Source organism: Carlito syrichta, unplaced genomic scaffold, assembly GCF_000164805.1.
Source record: "Carlito syrichta isolate Samal-C Ts95f unplaced genomic scaffold, Tarsius_syrichta-2.0.1 Scaffold302880, whole genome shotgun sequence".
Taxonomy (NCBI): domain Eukaryota; kingdom Metazoa; phylum Chordata; class Mammalia; order Primates; family Tarsiidae; genus Carlito; species Carlito syrichta.
Window position 1 is genome coordinate 1,013,855 of NW_007246976.1, and position 27,134 is coordinate 1,040,988.

At 37.0% G+C, this 27,134-nt stretch overlaps 1 long non-coding RNA gene across 1 annotated transcript in view; it reads left to right on the top strand.

Moving 5' to 3' along the window:
• LOC110595569 overlaps positions 1–26,016 on the top strand; it is a 63,288-nt gene extending 37,272 nt beyond the window's left edge. Inside the window, exon 3 of the long non-coding RNA XR_002481922.1 lies at positions 25,854–26,016. This is a non-coding gene — a long non-coding RNA (uncharacterized LOC110595569). The remainder of the gene's footprint in view (positions 1–25,853) is intronic.
• Positions 26,017–27,134: the final 1,118 nt, after the last annotated feature.

The following is a 27,134-nucleotide window of genomic DNA, read 5'->3' on the forward strand; positions in this document are numbered from 1 at the left end:
TTACTCCAACTTTGTTCTTTTTAGATTTTAATTATTCTAGACCCTTTACATTTCCATATGAGTCTAACAATTAGCTTGTCAAGTTTTACACACACACACACACACACACACACACACACACACACACAAATTCTGCTGTAATATGAATAGGGATCATATAGATTTATTTTGTTATTGTGTGCCTTAGTATAGTTTTCTTCAAGATTTTTGTGTTTGGAGTTTGTTGTGCTTCATAGAACTGTGGGGTTATTGGGGTTTTTTTTAAAATCAAATTTAGGAAATGTTTTCCATTTTTTTTCTCTAACACTTTTTTTTAAAAGTCTTTTTCTGTAGCACTTCTCCTTCAGGGACTCCAACTGCATGTATACTTGGCTCTGTTTCTTTTTATTCACTCTGTTTCTTTTTATTCACTCATTTTTCCTTCTGAGTTTTATTTTGGGTAGGACTTGTGATGTCTTTAATTTTGCTAATTCTTTCTTTCATAATATCTTTAAAAATTTTTTTTGCAATATGAATATCAAATATTTTATTTCATCCAACTATACCTGTGATTTTCAAACTTCAAAAAATTAACATGTAGCCGGGCTCGGTGGCTCAGCATGTAATCCCGCGCCATTGGGAGGCTGAGGTGAGTGGATTGCCTGAGCCCACAGGTTCGAGACCCGCCTGGATAGCAAGACCTCATCTCTACAATAAATAAAAAAAGCAGCCGGGCATGGTAGTGCATGCCTGTAATTCCGGCTACTTGGAAGGCTGAGGCGGAAGGATTGCTGGAGCTCAGCAGGTCGAGGCTGTGGTGGCCTGGAGCGGACACTGCACTCCAGTCTCGGCGACAGAGTAAGACTCCAACTCAAAAAACCAAAAAAATGTAATATTAGTATACGTTTATGAAGTACTATGTGATGTTTTGATATATTAATACATTGTAGAAAGATTAAATCAAGTTAACTAACATATTTATTACCTCATCAACTGTTTTTATTTTTGGGTGAGAGCATTTAAAATCTATTTTTTAAAAATCATTATATTAAAAAAAACCTGCACTTGTACATTTATTGCAGCGGTATTCACAATAGCAAAGATACAGAATCAGCTTAAGTGTCCATCAGTGGGTGATTATATAAAGAAACATTATATATATATATATATATATATATATATATATATATACATATATATATCACATATATATGCGCACAAAATTCTGTATCATCCATAAAAATAATGATTTCTGTTAAGATAATGACCTCCAGTTTTATACATGTTACTTTTGCAGTAACTCAGAAAGTCAGATACTGCATGTTCTCATTTATAAGTGGGAGCTAAACAAAGGGCATATAGAGTGTAATAATAGACATAAAGGGGGTGGGTTGAAAATCTACCTCCTGGCAACAACTTTCACTATTCAGATGATGAGTACACTGAAAGCCCAGACTTCACCACTACACAATATATCCATGGAACAAAACTGCATTTGTACCACTTGATTCTATTTTTAAAAGTTTGAACTTAAAAAAGAACATATTAATTTAGCAATTTTGAAATAGACATTATTATTAACTGTGTCACCATGCAGTGCAAAGATTACTAGAGTTTATTCCTCCAATCTAACTGAAACTTTATGCTCTTTGATCAATATTTCTCCTTTCCCTAAACTTCTCCCACCTCCAATCTCTGAAAATAACTTTTCTATTCTCTGTTTCTATGAGATCAACTTTTTAAGAGTACACATATAAATGAGATTATGCAGTATTTATTTTTCTGTGTGTGGCTTATTTCACTTAGTATAATGTCCTCAAAGTCTGTCTTTGTTGCCAAAAATGACAGAATTTCCTTCTTTTTAAAGACTGTTTGCCATTCCATTGTATATACTACATTTTCTTTATCCCTCCAGTCACTGATGGATACTTAGGTTATTTCCATATCTTATGTATTGTGAATAATGCTGCAGTGAACATTTCTTTTGGATTTAAACCCAGAAATGGGGATTGCTGGATCACATGGTAGTCCTAAATCTAATTTTTTGAGGGACCTCCATACTGTTTATTTTATAGACTATACTAATTTACATAGTCATTGATAGTGTAGAAAGGTTTCCTTTTTTCCACATCCTTACCAATACTTACCAATACTTTCTTTTGTCTTTTTGATAAAGGCCACCCTATCAGCTGTGAGGTGATAGAAATCTCATTGTGGTTTAAATCTCTATTTCCATGATTATTGGTGGTGATGATCATTTTTTCATATCCCTGTTGGCCACTTTTGTATCTTCTTTTGAGTAATGTCTATTCAGTTCCTTTTGTCCAGTTTTTAATTAGACTGTTTTTTTAATATTGAGTTATTTGAGTTTATTATATATTTTGAGTAGTAATTCTTATCAGATGTATGATTTCCAAATATTTTCTCCCATTTTGCAGGTTGTCTCTTTACTCTGTTGTGCAATAGTTCTGTGCAGAAGCTTTTTAGTTTGATACAATCCTCTTTCTCTACTTTTGCTTTTTTCCCTGTGTTTCTGAGGTCATATCCAAGAGATGATTTCCCATAAAAACATCATGGAGATTTTGTCCTGTGTTTTCTTTTAGTAGCTGTATAGTTTTAGGTCTTACATTGAAGACTTCAACTCACTTTGAGTTAATTTTTATGTAGGATGTGAGATAAAGATTCAATTTTATTCTTCTGCTTGTGGATATTCAATTTTGTCAACATAATTTATTGAAGAGACTCTTCTTTCCCAGTTAGTTGCTCTTGGATCCTTTGCGGAAAATCAGTAATTTTTTAAAAATTGGCAAATAATGATTGTTTATATTTGTGAGTTATAGTGTCATGTTTTCATATATGTATACATTACAGAATTATTAGATAAAGCTAATTAACATATCCACCACCTCATCTTCTTATTTTTTTGTGGTGAGAACATTTGAAATCTACTCTTTCAGCATTTTTGAAATATACAAAACATTATTATTAAGTATGGTCATCAGGCTATGTAAAAGATCATTAAAACTTATTTCTCCTCCTGACTATCTGAAACTTTGTGCCCTCTGACCAACATTTTCCTTTCCCCACCCACCAGCTCTCTTTCACAATATTTTACCTGCAGTTAATCTCATCCAATATATTTTCCATCTCAGATATTTTAGTCTCCATCGCTGCAAGTTCAATTTGGATCTTTTTATATCTCTCATTCCTTCTTAATATATTTAATATTCTTTTAGTTTCTTGATTACGTGGAATGCAGTTACAGTTGTTTTAACGTCCTTGTTTACTACTTCTATCACCTGGATCACATTGGATCAATTTTAATTAATTAATCTTCTCCTCATTGGGTTTATATTTTTCTGTTTTTGTTTTGCATGCTTGATAATTTTTGATTGGATGAAGACATAGTGAATTTTACCTTGTTAGGTGTCAGGTATTTTGTATTTCTATAATTATTGTCAAACTTTGTTCTGGAATGTGATCAGGTTAGTTGGAAACAGTTTGAAACTTTCAGGTCTTTCGGTTATGCTTTGTTGGATGGTACTAGAACTGTATTTAATCTAAGGTTAATTTTCTCCATTATTGATCCAAGACCCTTCTTAGTACTCTAACAAATGGCTTCCAAAATAAAGTGCTTTATTCTGGCTTTTGGAAATGGGTACTATTCCCAGCTCTGTGATCTAAGTGTTATTCTTTCTTTCCCTTGTGGTGGTTCTTTCCTGGCATTTCCTCGCATTCATTCTCTGACCTATACTCAGCTCAAGACTTGGGGGACCAGGTACAAACCTTTGGAGTTTTTTCTACATACAGTTTTTGCTTTTTAGGTACTCTGCCTTGTGAACTCTAATTTCCTTGGTTTTTTCAGACACCCAGTCCAGGAAGATTTCTCAGCTTTACCTGAGCTTCCCCTCTTTGTGCTGCCACCCAGACACTTTTTCCAGACAGTTAATGGGATATTCATAGTGCTCACTTCGTTTGTTTTCCATCTGTCAAAAATTACTGTTCTTCATTTTTCAGGACATGCAATGTCCTGAGTGTCATTGTTTTATCTGGTTTGTCTGGTGTTTTAGTTGTTTTAAATGGGATGATTAAATCTAGACTTTGGACACTGCACTTTGACTGGAAGTGAGGATACTTTTTTTTTTTTTGAGTTGGAGTCTCACTCTGTCGCCCAGACTGGAGTGCAGTGGCCGCTCCCGGCCACCACAGCCTAGACTCCGGCCATCCTTCCGCCTCAGCCTTCCAAGTAGCTGGAGCTACAGGCGCGCGCTACCATGCCCGGCTCATTTTTAAAATTTATTGTAGAGACGAGGTCTTCCTACAGGCGGGTCTCGAACCCACGGGCTCAGGCAATCCACTCACCTCAGCCTCCCAAAGGCGCGGGATTACAGGCTGAGCCACCGAGCCCAGCTGAGGATACTTTTTTTTTATTGATAGTAGTCAAAATTGAAAAGGTATTTAAAGTGTTAAAATGTATTACAAAGCAGTTTGGCAATATATTTATAAAAGATATTTATTCTCTGCTTCAAAATTCCACTGCACAGAATATGTTCTAAGGAATTAATTTGAAATACTGATAAATATTATTGCACAAACCTATGCATTATAACATTTTCTATAATACTAAAAACAACAAGGTAATACTTAAGTAAACTATTCTTTCTTTAATGATGAAATATTATGGAACCATTAAAAAGAGAATTTAAGAAACATTTGTATCATAATTTCTTATATATTTGTGGTGAGAAAAGCAGATTGTGAAATTGTAAAACTAAAAGGCTTTAAAAAGTCAAAACAACAGGTATTGGTATGACTGCAGAGAAAAGGGAACACTTTTACACTGTTGGTGGGACTGTAAACCAGTTCAACCTTTGTGAAAAACAGTGTGGCAATTTCTCAAAGAACTAAAAATCGAGCTTCCCTATGATCCAGTAATCCCTCTTCTTGGTACGTGAGAGGGGACCTCCAATATCCTGGAATTATCTTTTGGAGGGTAAGCCTTCTGTAGTGCTGCTTCTCCTGCTAGCTAAGTGTTCTAGGAACCTATGGGCATCAGTATACCAGCCGGCATTGTTGTGAGAGACTGCCTCCGGTTTCAGTAAACTTGTTTTTTTTGAGATCCTTTCAAAGCATTTGCTCATTTCATGGTGGGTGATTTACGAGTGTACCTGTGCACATCACAATGATTGTTCAGCACTTTTTGAACAAAAATGGCATTACCACCATGCCCCACTCTTTCTATGCAGCTGATGTCACCCCAAGCAACTTTTTCTTTGCTTGTTTAACCAGATGAAAAAAGTCCTCAAAAGGAAAACATTTTGCCAATGTAGAAGAGGTGAAACAAAAAACTGCAGAGGTACTAAAAATGTTATCAGAATTGATGAGTTCAAAAACTGTTTTGAGCAGTGGAAAAAAAATGTCGTGACACGTATTGCATCAAACACAGAGTACTTTGAAGGTGACTGAAGTTTAAACATGTAAGAATAAACACACAAATTTTTTAATACATCAATTCTAGATTTATTGGGGTCCCCTTTCATTGTCCAGAGAAACAAACTTTTTGGCTCTACCAAAAAGACATCTGCACATGTGTGTTCATTGCAACACTACTCACAATAGCCAAAGCGTAGAACCAACCCAGTTGCCCACCAAAAGTGGACTGGATACAAAAAATGTACATATACATGATAGAATATTATGCAGCCATAAATAAGCACAAAATCATGGTGTTTTCAGCGACATGGATGCAGCTGGAGTCCATCGTACTAAGTGAACTATCACAGAAACAAAGAACTGAATACTTCATATTTCACTCATAAGGGCACTCATCACTGGTCACATGAGCACAAGGGTGGGATCAGCAGATGTTGGACACTGCTGGGGAGGGAAGGAGAGAGGGAGGGAAGGAAGGAGGTATAAGGGAGTACTTGAACACACGACCAGGTCCACTATCAGTGGGAAAGGGCATGCCAGGAATCCAAACTTCACCTGCATACGATTTAATTATGTAGTATATCCTCACTTGTACGCCTCAATTCTAAAATAAAAACATATCTAAATTAAGATTAAAATTAAAATTTCATAAAAACCTTGCCTATACAAAAGAGTTTGTAGAGAAGGATTGAAATATACCAACATGTTAATAATAGGACGTTGTGTTTTTCAAAATTTATTAGGGTATTTAATATTTTAATTGCATTTAAAAATCTAAAGTTTAAATTCTAGACTTTTAACCACACTTGTGTGATAAAAAATCATTCATGATCATACATATAGACATCAAGTTGCTTATTTTATTTAGCAGTTTATTTCAGAAAGGTGCTATTTTAGTAGTAATCTTAAAGATGATATGAAACAAAGTTCAGTTTAAATGTAAGCAGCATTCTTGAAGCAAGATGTGAATGAGTTTTACAGTCTATGTATCAGAATTGAACTCTAGACTGATCAGTAGGGCATCTGAGAAGGAGTGAGATAGAGAACATGGTAACTGAGGCTGAGTGGTTCTTGAAATGTCTCTAATATTCTTAATATATTAATGCGTATTGTAGAAAATTAAGAATAAAGATAGTAATTTCAAGTTGCAAGGATTTTGTGTTCTGTGTTGCAAAAAAGAGGGACGTTGAATGTTCTGTTCCTTTGTTCTGGGAAACCTCCCTAAAGGGAGTACTTTATACTCTGCAATTGTGGTACAGAAAAGCCACTGGGAAACCTGTTTGAGATGACTTTGCTGTAAATAACTAAACTGCACTCACTTATGATAATCTAACATTTTCATGCAGTAAAAATGGGATTTACTCTGCATTTGAGTCCCCTGAGAGAAATGTTTTGCTTCTTCCCTAAAGATTTAGAAGGAAAAATTTTTTCCTTCTCTTTGGTGAAATTTCTGTTTTGTTGGAGTAGCTGCTGAGGGCAGATCAGGTACTGGGAGCTAGAGGCTGAAGAACCTGACTTCCTGGGAAATTTGGTGAGATGCTGTGCATGTAGGGCAATGTTCTTCAAGCACACCAGGAGTTACTTTGATCAAGGATGACTTCTTCACTCTGAGATTGGAACCTTGAAAGAGTTTTACACTGACTGGAAGAAAAGACTGGGAAAAGTGGATGAGAGCTCTTGTTAGGACTGTGTAGGATGGAGCCATATGCCTATGGAAAGTACTGGCAGCAGTGGCAGAACACAAATGGAGTTGGGACAACACACCTGGGTACTGTCAAAGGTGACTCGGGACTCCTTGAGGGCAGCTAAGACCTGAAAGGGAATATAGAACTCCAAGTGTTTACAATTTTAACATTAACTTAATTGTGACTTCAACTATTTCCACAGCCTGGTAAAATTTACCCTTTGTTGGTTTCCTCCTTGGGGCACTACATTGTGTAAAGTTAGCAAGAGAAGTAAGCCGGTCTGACTTTCAACTCTAAAAAACAGGAAACAGTATGACACTAAAGATAATGCAACTGGCTTCCCTAAGTAGGGTTGTGAGAGCATCTTAGGGGATTGACCTATGCCTTCTGGTTCCACCTAATGCAGTGCAATTATCAAACGTATATCTTTTGAAGGAGTCATCCTGCCACATAGTTACTGTCTACATTGTTGCTTTCTTTAAAAAGCAGAGCATTAAATGTGCTAGTTAATAAGCCATTACTTCACGGCAAGAACTCTGCATTCTGAAGCTGAAAGACTTCCCGGAATTAGTCGGGTTAAATTTTCTGCATTTACATTTTTTTAAGGCTCTATTTTAAAATAAAAAGATTTTGTTATCATGAAGTTTACTACACACAACACATTTCACAGTAAGATTGGTTTCTTACATCTATTATTTAATTGGAAAAATGACAAGTGAAAAATAATGTTGCCTATGTTATGATAACAGTTATGCTTTCAATAGTTTATAGTTCTTACAATCAAAGGTGAGTCAGATCAGAAAATTAAGTATTTTAAAATATAAAGCAATATGAATAAAACATTTCAGAAATGAGTAGCTTTTAAACTATTGTTCCCTTCATTTTTATACTCACTGAATTCCGTATTAACAAGAATTATGTTTTCACTAGCAGTCAAAGAAACAAAAAAACTATTACCCACCAGTAAACTATGCTATTACTGCCATGCATACACTTTCAAGCATATCTACAGGAAGTTCCTCTGTATGCAAGAAAATCAAAGCCAGGAATTGCATTTTTCTAAAAGGTAATTCACTCATGAGTTCAGGTACACAGGGGATGAAGTTCTTGATCTTTCTTTCCTGGTTTGAAGGGAAGTGATAGAGAAATAACCTTTTGTGATGACTAGCAATTCTAAAGGGAAATGAGAGCGTATGAACATCTTAAAGAAGCATTGCATGTTCACTTAGTTTGTTGACTGACAAAACTTTTATTTGGTCCAGAAATCTTTGTATTAAATTGATTATTTTGTGTATTAGAGACTTTTAATTCCTACAATATTAAATTTACTACAAATTAAATTTTTTTTCTTTGAGTCAGAATCTCACTCTGTCGCCCAGGCTGGAGTGCAGTGGCATGCTCACAGCCACTACAGCCTCAACCTGCTGGACGCAAGCAACTCTTTTGCTTCAGCTTTTCAAGTAGTTGGAACCATAAGTACACAATTTTTAATACTGTAAGAGTTTGCTTGAAATTCTTGCATACTGGGAAAACCCATAGCTCTGTGACAAAAGAGAAATTTCATATAAACAACCTAAAGATTAACCTGTGCAATTTTTTTCCAGTTTTTAAAAAAGTGTTTTTTTTTGTCATTTATTACTCTTCTTTCTAATCACTTTTGGACATTGTTGGACAGAGGGGATCATTTGACTTGAAATCTCTGAAAAGCAGACCCTGGACCAAAGACTTGGCTACATAGTTTATTTGGAAAGAGATCATGATGGGAGGCACACAGGGAAAATTGGGTGGAGAAAGGAGAAAAGTGAGTAAATTACCTGTTAACAGGAGGTAGGGGAAAACTAGATCTGAATGGGCCTGGGAGATCTCTGAAAAGCCAGAGGAAATCTTTTTCAGAATTCTCCAACGAAGATTGGAGGCAGGATTATTTTTCACATGTCATTTTTCTAATTCCACTCCCTTTTGATTCAGAGCTGCCCTCAATTGCAACTCTGAATTTCTCTGCCCTTCAGGGTTGCACCTCAGTGAGTTGAAGCAAGCTCCTGTAATATCAGAGAAAGCCATCAGGTAGAGGAGATGAGAGATGTGGGTCTTGAAAAGATGCAGCATGCTGGGAATGGTCTGTTGCCATAGCTGCAGGTAAACTCATGTGAGTCAAGGAGCGTCAATAGTGGAGACCATGGAAGCGATTCTGGTATGTCACATTTGTATTTGGAGTAAGGTTGTGGGGTAGTTTATACCCTGTCATTATCTTAATTCTGGCACGTTAGTCAATGCAAATATAGTAGCATGGTGTTAGCCCTCTTGCAAAGAAAAGCAATGTCTTAAAACATGTGCTTGGTTTCTGTGAGAGAGCCTGAAAACAGCAATAGCTTATTCAACACATTTTTTTTTCTACTCACATAATGAGTTTGGGCTCATTGGAAGTTGAATAATCAGAGGTCTAGGTGTGTTCTAGTTGGCTGTTCTGCTATCTCTAGGGGACAGTTCTTTTCATGTGGACTAAGATGACCTTCAACATCTTCTCAACATTCAGGCCAATAGAACGTGAGAAAAGGGAAGAGAAAGAGAGTGACACAGGTTTTTACTTTAAAAGTAAAATGCTGAGAAAATGCACATAACATTTTCTGTCTTATATCATTGGCCAGAACTTAGTCCTGACTCCAAGGAGGGCTTGGGAAGATTATCCTTATTTTGGGCAGACATTTGCCCAGTCAAACATTATTTTACCAGGAGTGAAAGGGAAAAAGGAAGTTAGAAGGCAAATAGCAAATTTTGCTACAGACCCCATCCCTACGAATGTGCATCCTCCAGGACAGATGTGCCTATACTATCTTTGTTTCAAAATGGAATCTTGGAATTGTATACAGTTACAGTTTAAAACTCCCTAATGCCATAGTGAAAACTTTAAAACATTTTGAAAGGATGTGAGTGTTTCACTGTGTTGGCATTCACAAAGTTATAGAGTTGTTTGTACTTTGTTGGGATATTTTATGGTTGTAGCAATGATCTTATAAAATTATATACCTATGTAAGTATTTTTATCTACCATAACCTCTCTCTCTCGCCACACATAAACTCGCCCATTTTCTTTATAACCTTTTGCCCTCTTGCTTTCTCTCTAGGTTGGCACACCTAATAATCAGTCAAATTTCTCTTTTTTGTCAACTTTTCATTTCTTCTGATTTGTTCATACTTTCCAAAAAGGAGACATTTTAACCTTATCTCAGGAGGAATAATCACTCATAATTTATTGAAGGACTAAATGTATCTCTTTTCAAAACTTGGAAATTTTTTTCTCATTTGTGATCTTAAGTCTCTCACACATGGTGCAACTGGTCACTGGGATGCTATTAATGATTGTTGGAAAAAGAAGAAAAATAGAATCAAGAATGAGCGCTAGTTCCTAAGGGTAGGATTTAAAAAAATGCACTTATATCCCTACTTATATCTACATCTAACTTTTGTATATATGCTGTGAATTTACTATAATCCTTAATATAGTGGCAGTATTTTTGTTGAAAATTTTTTGTATACTGGAAAAACTACTGACTTTCAGTAAGAGGCAGAGCTGGGACTTGAGTCTAGGGTCCACATCCTTAAGTATATGATGCTGATCTTAGGATGGTGGTGGTCAAGGAAAGCCAGGAATGTGGCCTAAGGCAGGTCACAGGCAAAGCTTCCAGAAGAGATGTCTGGAAATCCTGGTTTAGGTTCCTGCATTGGGAGTGTTTCAAATCAGAATAAAGGCCATAAGCACTCATATTTCTGATGGGCCTATCACCACTTTTTTGGAGAAAGGAGCTGTGGGTTTCCCTGGAGAAACTGCGTTCTGCTCTGCAGGGAGGGAGGTAGGGGCAGAGGTGGGGGTGCTGCAGCAGAACTGTTGCAGCAGCAAAGGCCTGGCTTTGAGTAACAGGGAAGGTGACTCTTGGGAGGCCTTGAAGAAGTGGTGGCCAATTCCCTGGCTCCTCCAGAGAAGGTGACTCTTAGTTGGCCTTGAAGAAGTGGCAGGGTGAGCTTGTCAGGAAAGATCATTATTTTTCCAAGGTTAGAAACCTGATTTCATAACAAAACTGTGTGGGAGCCAGGAAGCAGCATTTTAGAAAATAAAATTTCTATGGAATTAAATGCTGGAAAGTGCTGCCTTCTCATAAGTTTTCTTTTTTGATCCTCCTAATATCTCTTTTCCTTATTATTTTTAGATTATTATTCCTATGTTGTATATGAGGAAACCAAAGAGCTAAAGAGTTTAAGTGACTTATGGATCCCCAGTTAGTAGGTTTCAGAGAAGATGTTTGACTCTTTTCCTGAATGCATTTCATCTTCCAAACCCAGGACTGATGTGGACTGTCGGGGGGTGGAGGGGTGGGCAAGTGCAGCACAGAATGTAATAACCACAACAAAATTTGAACGAATCATTTATCTACTCTCAGCCCTTCTTTCTCTGATTTGGTTCCTGATTCTTAATTGCAAGTCATAACCTTGTTGCTCAGTACCCTTGAAGCTGAGGACACAAAACACTTTGAGTTGGGTTCAAAAAGCACCACCCAATGCTTAGGCCTCGACTGGAATTTCATGCATTCTGTGCACTCAGTGGGGTGCACTTCCTGAGGAACCCCACACTTCACAAGTCAGCCTGTCTTCTCAGTTTCTCTAAGGATGATGACCAACACAAGGTGTCGTTCATTTAGCTTAGCTGTTTTCATTTTTTATTTATTTAAGTCTGAGATACCCAATAGGATATTGGTTATATCATTGCCCATTTTATAACTGAGAGACTGAAAGCTTAGATAAGTTAAGTCACTCTCCCAAGGTGACAGGGTTGATTAGTTAGCAGCAGGGCCAAGATGCAGACCCAGATCCATTTGTCCCCAAAGCCCCCACTCTTGGTTACCTTGATAGGGGCCATCTCCTTCACTGAAGACCTTGGGTCACTTAGACATGCCTTCCAATCCAACTGAATGATGAATATCAACTACATATAAGAGAACGCGTGAATATACCACACAGGGAATACCCATACAGCTTGTCTGGCATTTCTGCTGCCATTAACCAAAAAGAAAATTTCTTCTTCTACAGTTGTGCCCTTGTTTATTAATCAATGCTGTCTCCTCACATAGGCATTTATATTATCTTAATTTCTCAAACTTTACTCCACTAAATTCTAGTCATAATCCATTCTGTTCTGTCCTTAATTTTTTCCTTGCCTCTATCAAACTCTACTTTGCATTGAAATTCAGATACAACATCTCTCAGTGGATGGATTTCTGAGTTGCACACTAACATATTGTTGTATGTTATTAATTTATCTTTATAATGACCTTAAATTAATATAGGATGATATGGCGATGATACCGAAAATAATTGCACAGAAGATGCGATTGAAGGCACAGTGTTCTTTAATCAATTGAAGGATTAAGAGTTGGTATTTGTGTATGGTGATAGGCAGGGTCTTGTTTTAATCATCTTCAAAAACCTCAAGCTATAAGAACCTTCAAAAATGCAGGAGACACCCTGATGGAAATTAGAACCAGCAACCAATTCCTGATCAAAACTCCAAGTGCCCCTGCCATAAGAGATAAGATAGACAAGTGGGACCTCATCAAACTGACAAGCTTCTGCAAAACCAAAGAAACCATCAAGAGATCAGAGAGACAGCCCATGGACTGGGAAAAAATATTTGCCAACTGTATATCTGACAAAGGCCTAACATCTAGGATCTACAAGGAGTTCAAATGTGCCGAAAAGAAAAAAAAAAACAGCCCCATTACAAAATGAGCAAAAGGCACGAACAGACACTTCTTTAAAGAAGACATATGAGCAGTCAACAGATACATGAAAAAATACTCAGCCTCACTAGTCATCAAAGAAATGCAAATTAAAACCACACTGAGATACCACATAACTCCAGTCAGGATGGCCATCATCAATAACTCAAAAAACAACAGATGCTGGAGAGGATGCAGGGAAAAGAGAACACTTCTACACTGTTAGTGGGAGTGTAAACTAGTACCTCTGTGGAAAACAGTTTGGCGATTCCTAAAAGATTTAAATATTGACCTTCCATTCAACCCTGCAATTCCCCTACTGTGAATATACCTGGAGGAACTCAAATCGTCTATGAAAAAGATACTTGCACATGCAGGTATCTTTTTGGCTAATAGTAAAAACATGGAACCAACTGTGTTGCCCATCAAAAGAGAACTGGATTAAAAAAATGTAGTACATATACACTATGGAATATCACACAGCCATAATGAAGGACAAAATTCACAGCAATTTGGATGGACTTAGAGTCAATAATACTGAGTGATCCATCACAGAAACAAAGAACTGAGTATCACATGTTCTCACTCTTAAGTGGACCTTGAACAATTATTGTAATAATATAAGAAAAGGATTGGCATTATCCTTTTCAAGGATAATTATTCAAGTGGACCTTGAACAATTATTGTAATACTATAAGAAAAGAACCTTGAACAATTATCATAATACTAAAAGAAAAGAAAAGTAGTGGGAAATTGCTAGGGGAAGGGCAGGTTTAGCAGTAGTTGAATCTGCCAGGGGAGGAGGAGCACATCTCATCAACAAGGGCACCTGCATAATAAACATTCTTATCCTGAATTGTACTCCACATCTTTAAAATAAAAAAAAAAAAATGAATGATGATTACCAAATTGTGAATTAGTCACTAATCAAGATTCCTGATCCAAGTGACATGTTGATTGCCTTAATTTTCTTGATCTCTGGTCTCTATTTAGGGACTATCTGCTTCTTCTTGTCTGCCACTTATCACATTTTAAGTACACAAAGATTGTTAAATGATAAAGTCATAAGTGGATAGGCAGACATTTTTTATGAAAGCGGTTTTTCTCACATATAAAATCCAACTTGTTCATTAACTGTTAGAGTCAGACTGTGTGTGTGTGTGAGTGTGTGTGTGTGTGTGTGTGTGTGTGTGTGTGTGTGTGTGTGTTTGAGACAACATTTACAAATGTGATTTTACATGAAAGTTATATAAAATTATGTAAAATATATGAAATTACATATAAATGTTTATACTCATATAAAACATCAAATCATACATATGAAATAAATATAGTAAATATTTATAAAATCATATACCAAGACATATATATGAGATAAATATATCATATATAAATATATAATCTCATATATATGATTCAAAAATTTTAAGCAAATCTAAGATATTCTTATATTCTGGAAACATTGGGGTTCCTCCAAGGGCAATACTCATCTCCAAAGAGATAACCTGTGTAATTTATGGTCTTCTCCCTGACACTGCCTGGGAACTTCCCCTGCTGCTTGACCTAAAGTGGAACCAGGAGATGTTGGGGCAGGCTCAAGGTGGGGAGGTCTGAGCACAGCCCATAAGTATTTAACAAGTCTTCCCATTGGCAAGCCAGGTCAAGTTATAGATGGTTTGGGATCCTGTTCGCTGTGGGGTTGTGATAGCTCCTCTCAGCCTGCGCTTGTGCTGTGCTTGCTGAGCTTGAATGTGCTCTCCCAGATCGACTCACTTGACCTTTACAGGGACTTGCTCGGACAGCATCAGAGCCATTGTTGGCACCATTTTATAGAGTGAGGAAACCAATATCTCCTTAAGTAAATTGTAAAATGACTTGGTCATGATGTAGCTAATAAGTGGAAGAAACAGAATGGGAGCTTAGTTTGTTTTGTTTCCTACTTGTTCCCTTTCCCATTACATCTCACTCTTCTTCTTCTTCTCTTCAATTGTTTAATCTCACCAACAGGTGAGAGGGTGAACATTAATAGGCAAGATCACTGGTACTGAACTAATTTTGAGACCATGTTTGTGCTACCTTATTTTGAAGAACAAGAGGCACGTAAATGAATTCTTTTTCCCTTGGGCATCATGGTTTAAAAGTCCTACCTTCGTTGGCAACCTGCATTTAGTCTCGTGTCATTTTACACAGCTGACATATGATCCCATCTCTCTTTCTTGTCCTACCCCCACCTTCAGTAAATTGGGTTTATAATAGAAACACTAACTCAACGTTAACTAAAGTGATACTGTCAAGTGAGATGATAAGATGACTGGGCCATGTTTTATGGTAATAGATTCTCTTTGGGCCTCCTTTCCAAGATCATGAGATGGTGCCTCACCCCTTAGAGGACTAACAGAGAGTGTGGAAGCCACAGCAGAAGGAAACCTAAGGCAAGTCTTTTCAAAGGAAAATAAAAAGAAATCATTGCACAGAGAATGTGAGGAAATACAGAATATCAGAATAGTGAACTTTACAAAGATTTTGACTCCTGTTTTAGCAACATCTAGTAAAGGAAGACAATGTAACAACAACAACAACAACAGTAATCTGTATGTGTTCAGTGCAGATACAACTGTTCTTCCTCTTTTTAAAAAAAAGAATATTTTTGATCTAAAGTTGTTGAATCTTTAGATGAAAACATTGGTATGGAGGGTCGATGGTAGTCATTAAACATTATCTACAATTATTACTATATATCTTGACAAACAAAATAGTTCCTAAGAACACAGTCATATCCTGACTGTAAAAAGAATGGGATTCCAGATTCTCTACTCTTCTCACTTTTGCTGTTGGTCAGAGGACTGTGTTCCTTTTTTATTTAAAGTATGTACTCTGGTGATACAATGAATGTTTCCACCCATTTGCTGAAGCTTTTCCCTTCTAACACAGTAGAATGAGGGTTTGTTGTATACTTTGCCTGTCTAATTCCCTAGGAAACCAAAAGTCACAGGAGCCTCTATAAGCCAGCAGGCATTATTTCTAATGCATAAAACAACCTTTCATTTTTAAAATTATACATTCCCAAAGACTGTCCTTTTACTAATCGCATAATATTAATTACCAATGTATGGCATATGAAAATATTAAAAATTCTTGGCAAGATTTTAAAAATAAGGTAAGAGATTTATCAGATTATTAAGTGATAGAGATTTGGGGGAGAACAGCTATTATAAGGTGCAGTCTGATTTTGTTGGATATTGGCTTGAGGAGTTGTGTGCATTTTTACAGGTGCAAATGATGAAGCCCAAAGGACACTGGCCAGAAAATGAAGCTGCATGTCTTTACAACCTTGCAGAATTTTAGAAAACCACAAGACTGTGATTTGCACCACTGCTATGTCGACGTCTAGCTGTTAGTGTCACTCTCTGGGCTTACCACGTGTATTTGCTAGATGAGAGTTCTTGAGAATTATTTTCTGACTTCAAGTTTTGGGGAATATTGCTGTATTTCACATTTCTTGTTTTAGTTATTTTTGTGGTGAGCACAGACTAGATGCCACTGTAGGAGATAGCTACATTTTGAGCAGGATGCCCTGAGATTTGCAAGTTTATAGAGGGCAGTAAGTGTAATGGTTATATATACCTTCATAGGTTTGTTGTTTGCTTATGTTAAATATGAGAAGTAAGGGTCAGTAGGTTGTGTTAGCACAGTTGACAGGACTTTCCCAGTGGGCAAATTTCTCGACCTGCAGAATATTTGGACTTTGCTGTCCAACTGCTTAGTTAACTCAACTTGATTACTCCTCCTCTACAGAGATGAGTGTGCATTTGCACATTGTCTTTTCAATCAGGAAAAGAACATGGATACTTCCAGTAGGATTTCATCAAATCGAAGGAGGAAACCGATTCTTTAGGCAAAATGGTGCCTAGCAGGTATGTACCTCTTGACACAGTATAAATGGTCAAAATTATTCTCCAAGTTTCCAAAGGAAGTTGTGACCTCCCCCGCAACCAGACCCACCTTTAAATAAATTGGTTGAGATATCTATTTCCTATTTTTTTGTGCACAGATTATTTACAAAGTAAAAACAATTCCTAGGAGAATTTGCTGTCTCAGGAAAGAAGGAACTTAACTCAGACAGTGTCACCGTGACCAAATTCACCTTCACAAATCACTCTGGTTGGAACCACTTTCTGGGGCTTGAGTGTGGTGCATTTCCTCTCTGTACAGCTGCTTCTGACAGCCTTTCCAAAGAGCAGGTAGTCTGGCAGGAATTACTGTTGGGGAAAGGAAGACAAATTTAATAATCAAAATAGAATAGCTTTGTGATCATATGCCTTTCACTGAAGCAGAACAAGGAGGTTTAAGGATGAGACCCCAAGTTTGAGGTCTGTGATATAACAACTTGCCCCAATATAAGATAAGACTGGGCATTACCCTATGATTTCTATGGGACTATACTGAATTCAATGTCATAATGGGGTGGCTCCTTGGAGGTGATAGGATGCAACCTTGAATGAGCCACATGGATCTCTGATACCACTGTACTGGAGAAAGGAGTTCAGGGAGGGTGGCCTAGGAGCAGAGGCAGGGATTCTAGTGTCCATTTCTGTCTCGATGTCAAAGATAAGAAATCTTATTGTGGCTAAGGTTGCCTGGCAAGTAATTGCCAGGATAGAGTGCTAAGCAAGCAGCCGCAGTGTCAGAGAATCTGACCTTGGAAAGATAATGAGACAAGGAGAATTCAGAACAGATGAAAGCCAAGAGCACCTACTTTATCTACTGACAGGCAGAGAACACCTTCATGCTCAATCAGTTCCTGCTAATGAGACAAGATGGGGCAAGATGGTAAAACAGCAGTAACAGGCAAACTTTTTTTTTCAGCTTAATGATCTATAACTTAGTTAGATAAAATTGTCTTTTAGGTCAGGCAGCAACATAAGTCTGAGCATTAAAAAAAATACAAAAGCAACACCTGAATCATTTTTGTTTTGTTTACTTTGTAAGTAAAGTGATGAGGTTGAGGAAAATAATGATGGCTGAGGTTGAAGGAAACCCCTGTGCGCTTTGAAAGTACCATTTCTTACTAGGTAGATAGCGTTTTAATATGGCTATGCCATGGCCGGTGAATTCCTTAAATCATTCTCTTTTGCAAATCCTGTCACTATCTGTTTTAACGTCCAACAGGATTTTTAACATGCACCTGACACTTTTAATTAATCAGTGCTTTAGTCTTTTCTGTACTACGAGATATTACATGCTTCCCGGACATGACACTGCAATGTCCATAAAGATTTGAATACCTATCAACATGGGAGCTTTTGGAAACATCTTACTTTTTTTGCAGTTGCAGAAATGGTGCCCAGGTCAGGAGAGGAGGGACTCTTTCTGGGTGACATTGTTCAAGGTGGCATACATACAGAGTTTCCTCTAATTTTCCCTCAAACCCTGTATTGCAATGCTTACTTGACTATATTTATAGGTGAGAAATTGGAGAGTTCAAAGAAATTATGAGACTTCTTCAAAGTCCTATGGCTAGTAAATCATCATTTTTCTTTTTATTGTCAAAGTTTTTGTCCTTTTCATTGCATTCTGCAAGCCAATTTTCAAGATAGTTACATACAAAAGGGCAGAGGACATAATTCAGAAAAACAAAATCAATGTATTTGAGATAAGGAAAAGATGTTTCTGAATGAAATTTTTGCTGAAATATACAATGTTTTTAAAATAGAAATTGATATAATGCCATTGTCACTATTAGTGTTATCTGGGACAAAAATGGTTAGTGGGTTCTTGAGCAACTTATTTGATGTTACTAAGGTCTTCAGGAAAGTTCTCTTGTCTTCTGAGTAGGAAAAGGGCTACACCATGGCATTTATTCACTCTACCTGTGTGCTCACATGCACATACACACATGCACATACACACACTAGTAGAATCACAGGTGAGCAGAAGGCTAATGTCAGGAGTGACAGATGAAGGCCATCAGGGTTCCCAAGGAGGCTTGGGAAGTGGAGCTCTCTTCTGCATACATTTTCCCCTCAGACATGAGCCAGGTCTCATCTCTTGAAACCTAAGAAAGACTGAGTCACTGCAAACAGTTGGTGGTTTCTTTATGTCAGTGAAACATTATACAGAAATGTTTCTAGAGATGGGAAAGGTGGACTTGAGTTTGACTCATGCTAACCTTGACTAGGTGTCTTGCAAGGTCAACTTTTATTTAAAAAATGATACCATGTTTTGGCCTTGGGGACCATGGAAGAAGCACTATTTATTTTTCCTATTTCCTTGTAGAACCTACTAAAGCAAGTGAGTTGGAGCAGAGGAAAAAGTGAGGGACAAGAATGGGCCACAAAGGAGGAAAATGCTTTGACTGGTTTATTTGTTGCCCTAAGTAAAAAAATTACTTCTCTTTCTGTGGGCACATGCCACATATGCATACACCTCTTCAGCAACAATCAATCTTTCTTTTCCTGCATCAAATTACTCATTCTGACGTGTTGGGATTTTCATCTGCCTCCCCTTCATTATGATACAATTTTATTATACAAATTCCATATTCATTTTATAAAAACTAGGAATACAAACAAGCAAAAATAAAACTATTTGACCATGATTACACTTCTAATGATGTTCATTATTAAATATTGTTATATAGTCTTCCATTTGTATTTCTATTTATATACATCCTTTACCCACACACAAATAAGCAAAACGAAACAATAACACAAAAATATTTTTTAAACTGTTTTTTCTCATTTAACTATTTATATGCACATCTTCCCTATCAATACATATATTTCCACATCAACATTTTAAAATTTGACATGGCATTTCAAAGTATGGAAACACCATACCTTATTTAATCAACTGTTGAAATTTTAGGTTATTTCCATATTTCTAATATTTTACAATAGGCTAGAGTTTATATTTTTATATAGCTATCTTTTCATACTTTTTCATTCCATTTTTTTAGAACAAATGTCTTTATATGGAATTTTTAGGCCAAGGGGTATACAGTTTTAAAAGCAATTTTCATTTTTCGTGGAATAGCTGAAGAGATTGTTTTCCTTTGCTGTTTTAAGTTACAAATCCTGTGAAGTTTTACCCACACAGCCATTCAGTGCCTGGAGCAGCAGCTCCCACCTCTCTTCCTTGAAAACAATGGTCTTGGTGGAAGTCTTTTCTCCACACTAGAATACTCCGGGGAGTTGTTCCTTGAGTGAGACTTAGGTCTTGATGGCTGTTCTCTTCCTTTCACATGTGAGACCTGAAGATATAGATGCATATGAGTAACAGGAGCTAAATAAATGATGTGGAAGAGGAGTGCTAAATTTTACAGTGGACAATACTAAGCCAAACAAGCAAACAACGATTTGATTTAGTTGCAATCCAAGTTAAGGCAATTTATATTCTTAGTAGCTGAGATCACTTGAAAAGGTAATCTTGGAAAAATTATTGATAATCTGGAAAATATTAAGAGCCTTGGCAAGTTGCCAGGAGATTGGAGATGAGAAAATTATTTTTCTTAATTTTAAATAAAGCAAACATATATATTCTTGAAAAAATATGTTGATGAAATTGCATTCTAGTACTAGTAAAATAATGAAATGAATGATTAAACAGGTGATTTTTAGACTTTTGCCAAAAATGGTAATCAGTAGAAAGCATCACTGAATCATTAAAAACAAGAAAAGACAAATCATCACCATTTATTGCTGCCAATAAAGCTGCTGAGTGGGTAGTTCTAGAGAAAATCGTCAACATAGTGTGTGCTGATTTTAACTAGGAAGTTCACCATCTCACTCACAATGACCCATTGCAGGGAGAATGATGTGGGGATTGTTGGCAAATTGGAGAGAGTCAGAAGGAGACTGTTCATAATCAAAGAACACAGTTCATAATTATAACCATAGAGTGTAAATAGAACAGTTACAGATGTCTTCAAATATTCAAGCATCTGTCATTCTTGGCTATTCCTATTTAGGTAGAAGTTACATGGAAGTTTGGTTGGTTTAAAGGAATAACTTTTAAAACAATTGTAGCATTATGAAAATGGCACCTGTTGACCATGAGGTAGTGAGTGAGGTGTTATCATATTTGTTAAGATTTTACTCTCAGAAAAACTATTCTGTCCAAATTAAGGTTCCACAACTCACTGGTAGTATTTTATGAATGTCTTCTATCAATTTTTTCATTTTGGAATAGGTATAAAAATGGTCTGCATTCATTTTTATTTTCTTGCATATCATAAGATTTATATTATATTTTATTTTTATATCTACATAGATGGTCTTTATATAATGCTGTCTTTAGGTCTATCTGACTCATTTATCCATTTAACATAGTATTATGTTTCTTTTGTGCATTCTTTAACTATTTTTCAGACAAAACAAAATAAGCTGGACAAAAGTTGAAGGTGAGCTGGACAAAAGTGTCAGGTCAGCGTCACCTGAAAGGAGACATCTTTAGTCAGTGAACTGTGAGGAAGAATTAAGACAGGAGGGAGGATGAGCAACCAATTTTCAAAATTCACAAACTACAAGTAAAAATCTCTACGGAGTTTCCAAAATTCTAGTCCAGAAATGGAGACAAATACAGGAATTGAGGAGCATAGTCAAGTATCTGGCTAAACAGAGGGCATTGAGGAGGAGTTCATTTAATCCTGCTATACATCTTCCTGGTATCCTTAGAAAGTGTTGTATTATATTAAGATATGATGCAATATGACATGATATAATATTGAAACTACAGTGGGTTTGTGGCAGCTAGACTGCTTCATTCGGGTTCTAAAGATTTCATATTTCCATTGTTTTCCTCCAAACACTTTATCTTAGAGTTTACTGACCTATTTCTTATACAGTCACTTATTTAGCCTTGTAGATTTTTCTGTAGTTTGTTTGGTTGAAGAAAACTTAGAAACTTTTACAATAGTAATGAAATCTGCTTATTCTAGATTGTTCTTTAAAATCCTATTTCTGGGAAACTCTACTTGCTTAAGTTGACTCTCCTACTACAACGTTCTCTCTAACACAATAACTCAATTTTTATAATAGCTTTTGATGTGGTGCTTTGTCAATAGTTTTCTAATGGCCTTGACATGTCACTCCCTTTGTCTTTTCCCTGCCCATATACTCACTGTCTTTTCTCTGCTCCTCTTGTCTCCTCAGAAATATGATGCTTTCTAAACCAGGCCTCTCAAGAGGCTGGAGTAAAGGGATTGGTGGTCTTATCTATCTTAGCTTCCAGTAACTTGTCAAATTTGGAAACATCTCTTAGAGTGTTTATTTTCTAGGGTTTTTCAGAAGTTCAAAATTCTAGTTTTGTTTCTCTTGTACTTTGCAATTAAGGAACTACACAGAATCAACAGGCAGAATCTTCTTTTTACTGTGAGTTATACACACAGACATGTGTTCATGTACACAAACACATACACGTTCACATGCCCCTGGTCCCACCTGTATAACTGTATAAATTTTCAATTTTATATTCTGAACTCCCTCCTCCACTACATCTCTTCAGACTTTACAGTTTTCATAATAAGAATGTAGAGGAAACAAAACTATGTTTCCTGTTTCAATTACTCCAAAAACTCTCTTGCATTTAAAAAAATGCTATGTGGATAAGCAACACTTTTATTCATGACAGCAATTTGAGAGAACCTGTTTCCACATGTATTAGCCTGTAATGTGTTTAAATTCCATTCCCTTCCTTAATCACAGTTATTCTTGAAATTAAAAGGGTCTATGTATTTAGGTGTGAATTACTAATGACAAATTGAGAGGGTATAGGGAAGTCCAGGTTTCCTATAAGCCATGCTAAGTCCCTTTTTACTTGTGTCTCTATGAAACATTTTCCACTAATTTTGAAATCATTAGAAATAGAAGATATCTCTTAAGCCAGCCAATGATGATCTTTTTCCTTTCACGTCTACTCTCTAGGGTAGCCTTTTGAAATTGTATTACAGTTATGAATCAGATAACATATTGCTGTCATTCCTTTAGACTATGAGTTTTTCGAAGACAAAGACTCTTTTTCTAACTTCTGACACATAGCAGACCCTTAATGAGAGTTTATTGAACAAATAAATGATTGAATTATATCAATCCAGTTGTGTCCGGTGTATAGTTAAAAAAAAAAACCCTAGGCCCTCGTAACCATATAATTCTTAGGAATTTACTTAACTTTTCTCACCAGCTCCCTCAATGATATACTCAAAGAGTTGGTGTAGCTGTTCTCTTCTAGTTCAGTTTTATGGTATATTTTTCTTAGTGACATTTAAAGTCATCTCCCAATCACCTATGATAAATGGCTCTCTAACAAAGGAAGAGAACAGATAGGAGGAAGCAGGGCTGAAAGGTGCCTCAGACAAATTTGGAACCATGGATAATCCCCCGATCTGATTCCTTGTTTTTATAATTCAGAAGACGGCTTTGCTTCCTCCTTGTGCTTTTCTTTCCTAAATGCTTAGAAAAATATTTAAAAGATTTTTTTTTCTTTGAGTACCCATCACTAATATCAGGATAAGGTGTCTTAAAGTCATGCTGAATGGCTAGCAGAGAGAAGTTAGGTGAGGATTAAAATGTGGCCACTACTCAGACATTGATTTTCAAGCCTTTATTTCGGTGAAGTGATTTTAGCCACCTGGATAAGAGCTATTTTTTAAAATCTCTCTCTGTAATTGCACCTTCTTATGGGCATGATGAATGGTCAGGGTGACAGGCAACATCTGCCCCTGACGGCATGTTATGTTGTCGTGCAGAGAGGCAGTGCGGCCCAGTGGACCTCTTAGGGCAGGGCGAGTCAGGGAGCACACGTTCTAACCCCAGCTCTGTCCTTCAAACTTGTGGGATGACCTTATAGAAGACACTTAACTAATCCGTAGCTCTGATTTTTATCATCCATAAACATGGAGGAAATAACAACTTTTCAGCCTTTAGTGGAGGACTGGCTAATAAATCATGGAGACGTGCTTGGCAATGAAATGCTCTGCAGAAAAGCAGAGAACTGACAGCATGCAAATAGCCTAGAAATTGCTTTTGTCCAAGAAAAGTAAATTTTGCTTAAACTCTCTCTAGGAGAAATGAACATATTCTCCAGAGAACACCTTTGAACAGGTGAACAAAAGCTTTATCTGATGTTCCCAGCTCCCCGAACAGAATAGTCTAGCAAAGGTGAGGGGTGGAAGTGGGGTCTCAGTGTAGCTTGAGTTGAAGAATGTGCTCCCTTAGGTTGCACGGGTGTCTTGTTGTAGTTCTAATTCTGCTGCAAAAGAAGAGAGTCTGAACAGGAATACCAGTCTCAAAAAGTCAATCTCAAGTCAGCAGTCAGATGGCTTGGGAAGAAGCATAAGAAAGGAGGGGTTTGAATGAGACGACAGCCAGTTATAGTGACTTTTTTTTATGTCATTTTCCTTGTGCTGATATATCTATGCTTCCAGTGGTTTCTCAGAGTTTCTCAGACTAAAAAGCCTGCTATTTCAGTGCCTTGGTTATTATAAAATCCAGTTAAAGATCCTTTCTTGAATTTTAATTTTTACATTTCTTCCTATGCCAGTGCTAGATGGCTTCTTTTTCCATCTAATTCTCCAACATAAATTCCATCCATCCTTCAAGTCTCCATTCTCTGGTAGTTTCTTTCAACTCTGGGTCTTTACCTTTGATGACTTTGGACTCCAAATAACCTTTATAGTTGTCTTCAGCTCATCTTGCCAATCTTTTAAATTTTCCCTCCTTCCTTCCTTCCTTCCTTCCTTCCTTCCTTCCTTCCTTCCTTCCTTCCTTCCTCCTTCCCTTCCTCCCCCCTTCCCTCCCTTCCTGAAATGGGATCTCGCTGTAGCTACCAGGCTGGAGTGCAGTGGCTATTCATAGGCACAATCATACTGCACTACAACCTTGAACTCCTAGACTCAAGCAATCCTCCCAAGTACCTGGGACTGCAGGCACATACCACCGTGCCTGGCTTCATCTTGCCAATCTTGAGTGCAGCTAGCCCATATAGCACCTTTGTGAAGATATCATAAAGGTGCCCAACCCAGGGGAGGAATGAATGACAGCTTCACCACCCACTCTGCTTTGGCCTTCCTCTGTCCCTGGCCTCCTCCTCTCCTGTACCCATCCAGTCTCCTTTTTTCAATGCACAGTCTGCTCTATGTGATGCTTGTCTGCATTATTTGTATCTTGTCTGGTTCTGTCTATGGATGGCTTTGCCATGTTCTCTGGATGCAGGCACTGAAAAGCATCACTCTACAACTTCCCATGGTACCTGGGCCCAGACCAGTGAACTCACTCAGGAGCCTGTAGCTTCAGGGATGAGCTAGTACTAATCTCGTGTTATTGCCATCACCCCCTTTAGTCTGTGTCTTAAATCTCCACTGGTTTTTCTAGAACTCATGAATGAATTGTGGTTTGGTTATTCTTTCATTCCTCCCAAGCAGTTTTATTATAGAAACAATGCCTGCTCCTATAGAAATAATTGAAAAATAAAGGGTAAATAGAAAATATAATTTGTGCAGAGTCCCATCTCCCACCTATACCAAATAGGAAAAGAGGAAGTTAAGTTATCCCTCTTTGCAACTTCCTTTCTAGTCTCTCTTTGTATACACAGGCCCACACACTTGTTAAAAATGGGATCATGGAGGGGGGACAGGAAGGGGAAGGGAGGTGGGATTAACAGTAGTCAATATCTGTCTGGGGAAAGGCGTCACACCTCATCAACAAGGATACTTGCACAATGAATACTTGTATACCTAACCCTTAACTGTACCTCACAACTTTAAAATAAAAAATATATATTATAAAAAAATGGGATCATCCAAAATATGCATTTTATATGTCCCTTTTTTTTTACTTGACATACTATTCTCAGTCAAAAATAAATGGTGCCTTTCATTGGAAAAAGTGATTTTGAATAACTACATAGTGCTCTTTTATATGGATATGTTAAAATTTAAGTCAAATTTCTGATGTTAAGCATTAACATTGCTTTTTACTTTTTACTCTTGTAGATGAAGCAAGCAAAAATGTGTCTTCAGTCTATCAACTTCTTCCTATCTTCATTGCCACACCCTGATCCAAGTGACCACCTTCTCTCTACTGCACGACTGCAATACAGCATTGGTGGTTCAGCATGGGCTAGAGTCTGTCCCTTATAATGCAGCCTGGGAAAAGTTACTTGCGCTCTGTTTGCCCAGTTTCCTCATCTGCAGTATGAAGTTATCACAGGTGGTGATACCTACTTAAACAGGTGTTAAGAATGACAATAAGATATTGCACTTGAAGCATTTAGAATATTGACTGGCATACGAGAAACTCTCAATATTGCCTTTCAACAACTCCCTCATCACTCTCGCCTGAATGTGCTCCATTCTCCAGGTGGTAGCTAATGTTTCATCAATGCACTTATTCAACGAAGGTTTACAAAATATGCATACATACATATAACATATACGAATACATGCAGTATAGCCTCCACCTAGATATAAAAGGAACGCTCAGGTATACATGCACTTGGAAAGGAGGTATTAATTCCTTGGTGCTTTCAGAGAAAAATATAAATTGTGACTTGAAATATTTTCTTACCTTCATCAGGTTTTTAGTATGAGGCAGTAAAGCTAGCTGTGTTATCTGCATTTTCTAGATATTATGCCTCATAGTACCATACATGGTCCCCAAATTTATCCCCCACTTCAAGCAGAAGTTCCTGTGAAGTCATTAGGAGTTTGCAGTGATTCATTGTGAACTTTGTGGAAGAAAGCAGCACAGATTTTGTTTTATAAAATTTTCAGAACACTAATTTAACATCTTGTTCTATACAATGTCTTCTCTTTGGTAGTGATAATTATTACAGATGTGAGTAAAACTGAGTGTGAATCATTTAAGACCTCAACATTTATAGATGATGCCCAGTGGAACTTACTTCTAAGACTGATGTTTACACATTAATTCAAACAATGAAGTCTTGCTGTGTTTTGTAAAAAACCAGCAACTGAGTTACCAGCTTGTACTGTACGAAGATGGTTTGTATTCTGCAAAGATAGCATTTTCTCAGTTAAGGATCCTTGTTGAAGTATTTTGGAGTTTATAAAGGTATGGTCCTTTGAAGAAGCATGGATTGGGATAGTGAGACTCTGGGGGAGAAGTTTGAGTCAAATTATACAATGTGGAGGCAATGATAAGGCTGCGAAATGAGTCAAATTAAAGGTCATGCATGAGTGACAATAATTACTGAGAGATTGACCCAGGTTTATGCTTTTAACAAAGTATTTTCCATCTAAAGTGATTTTCTT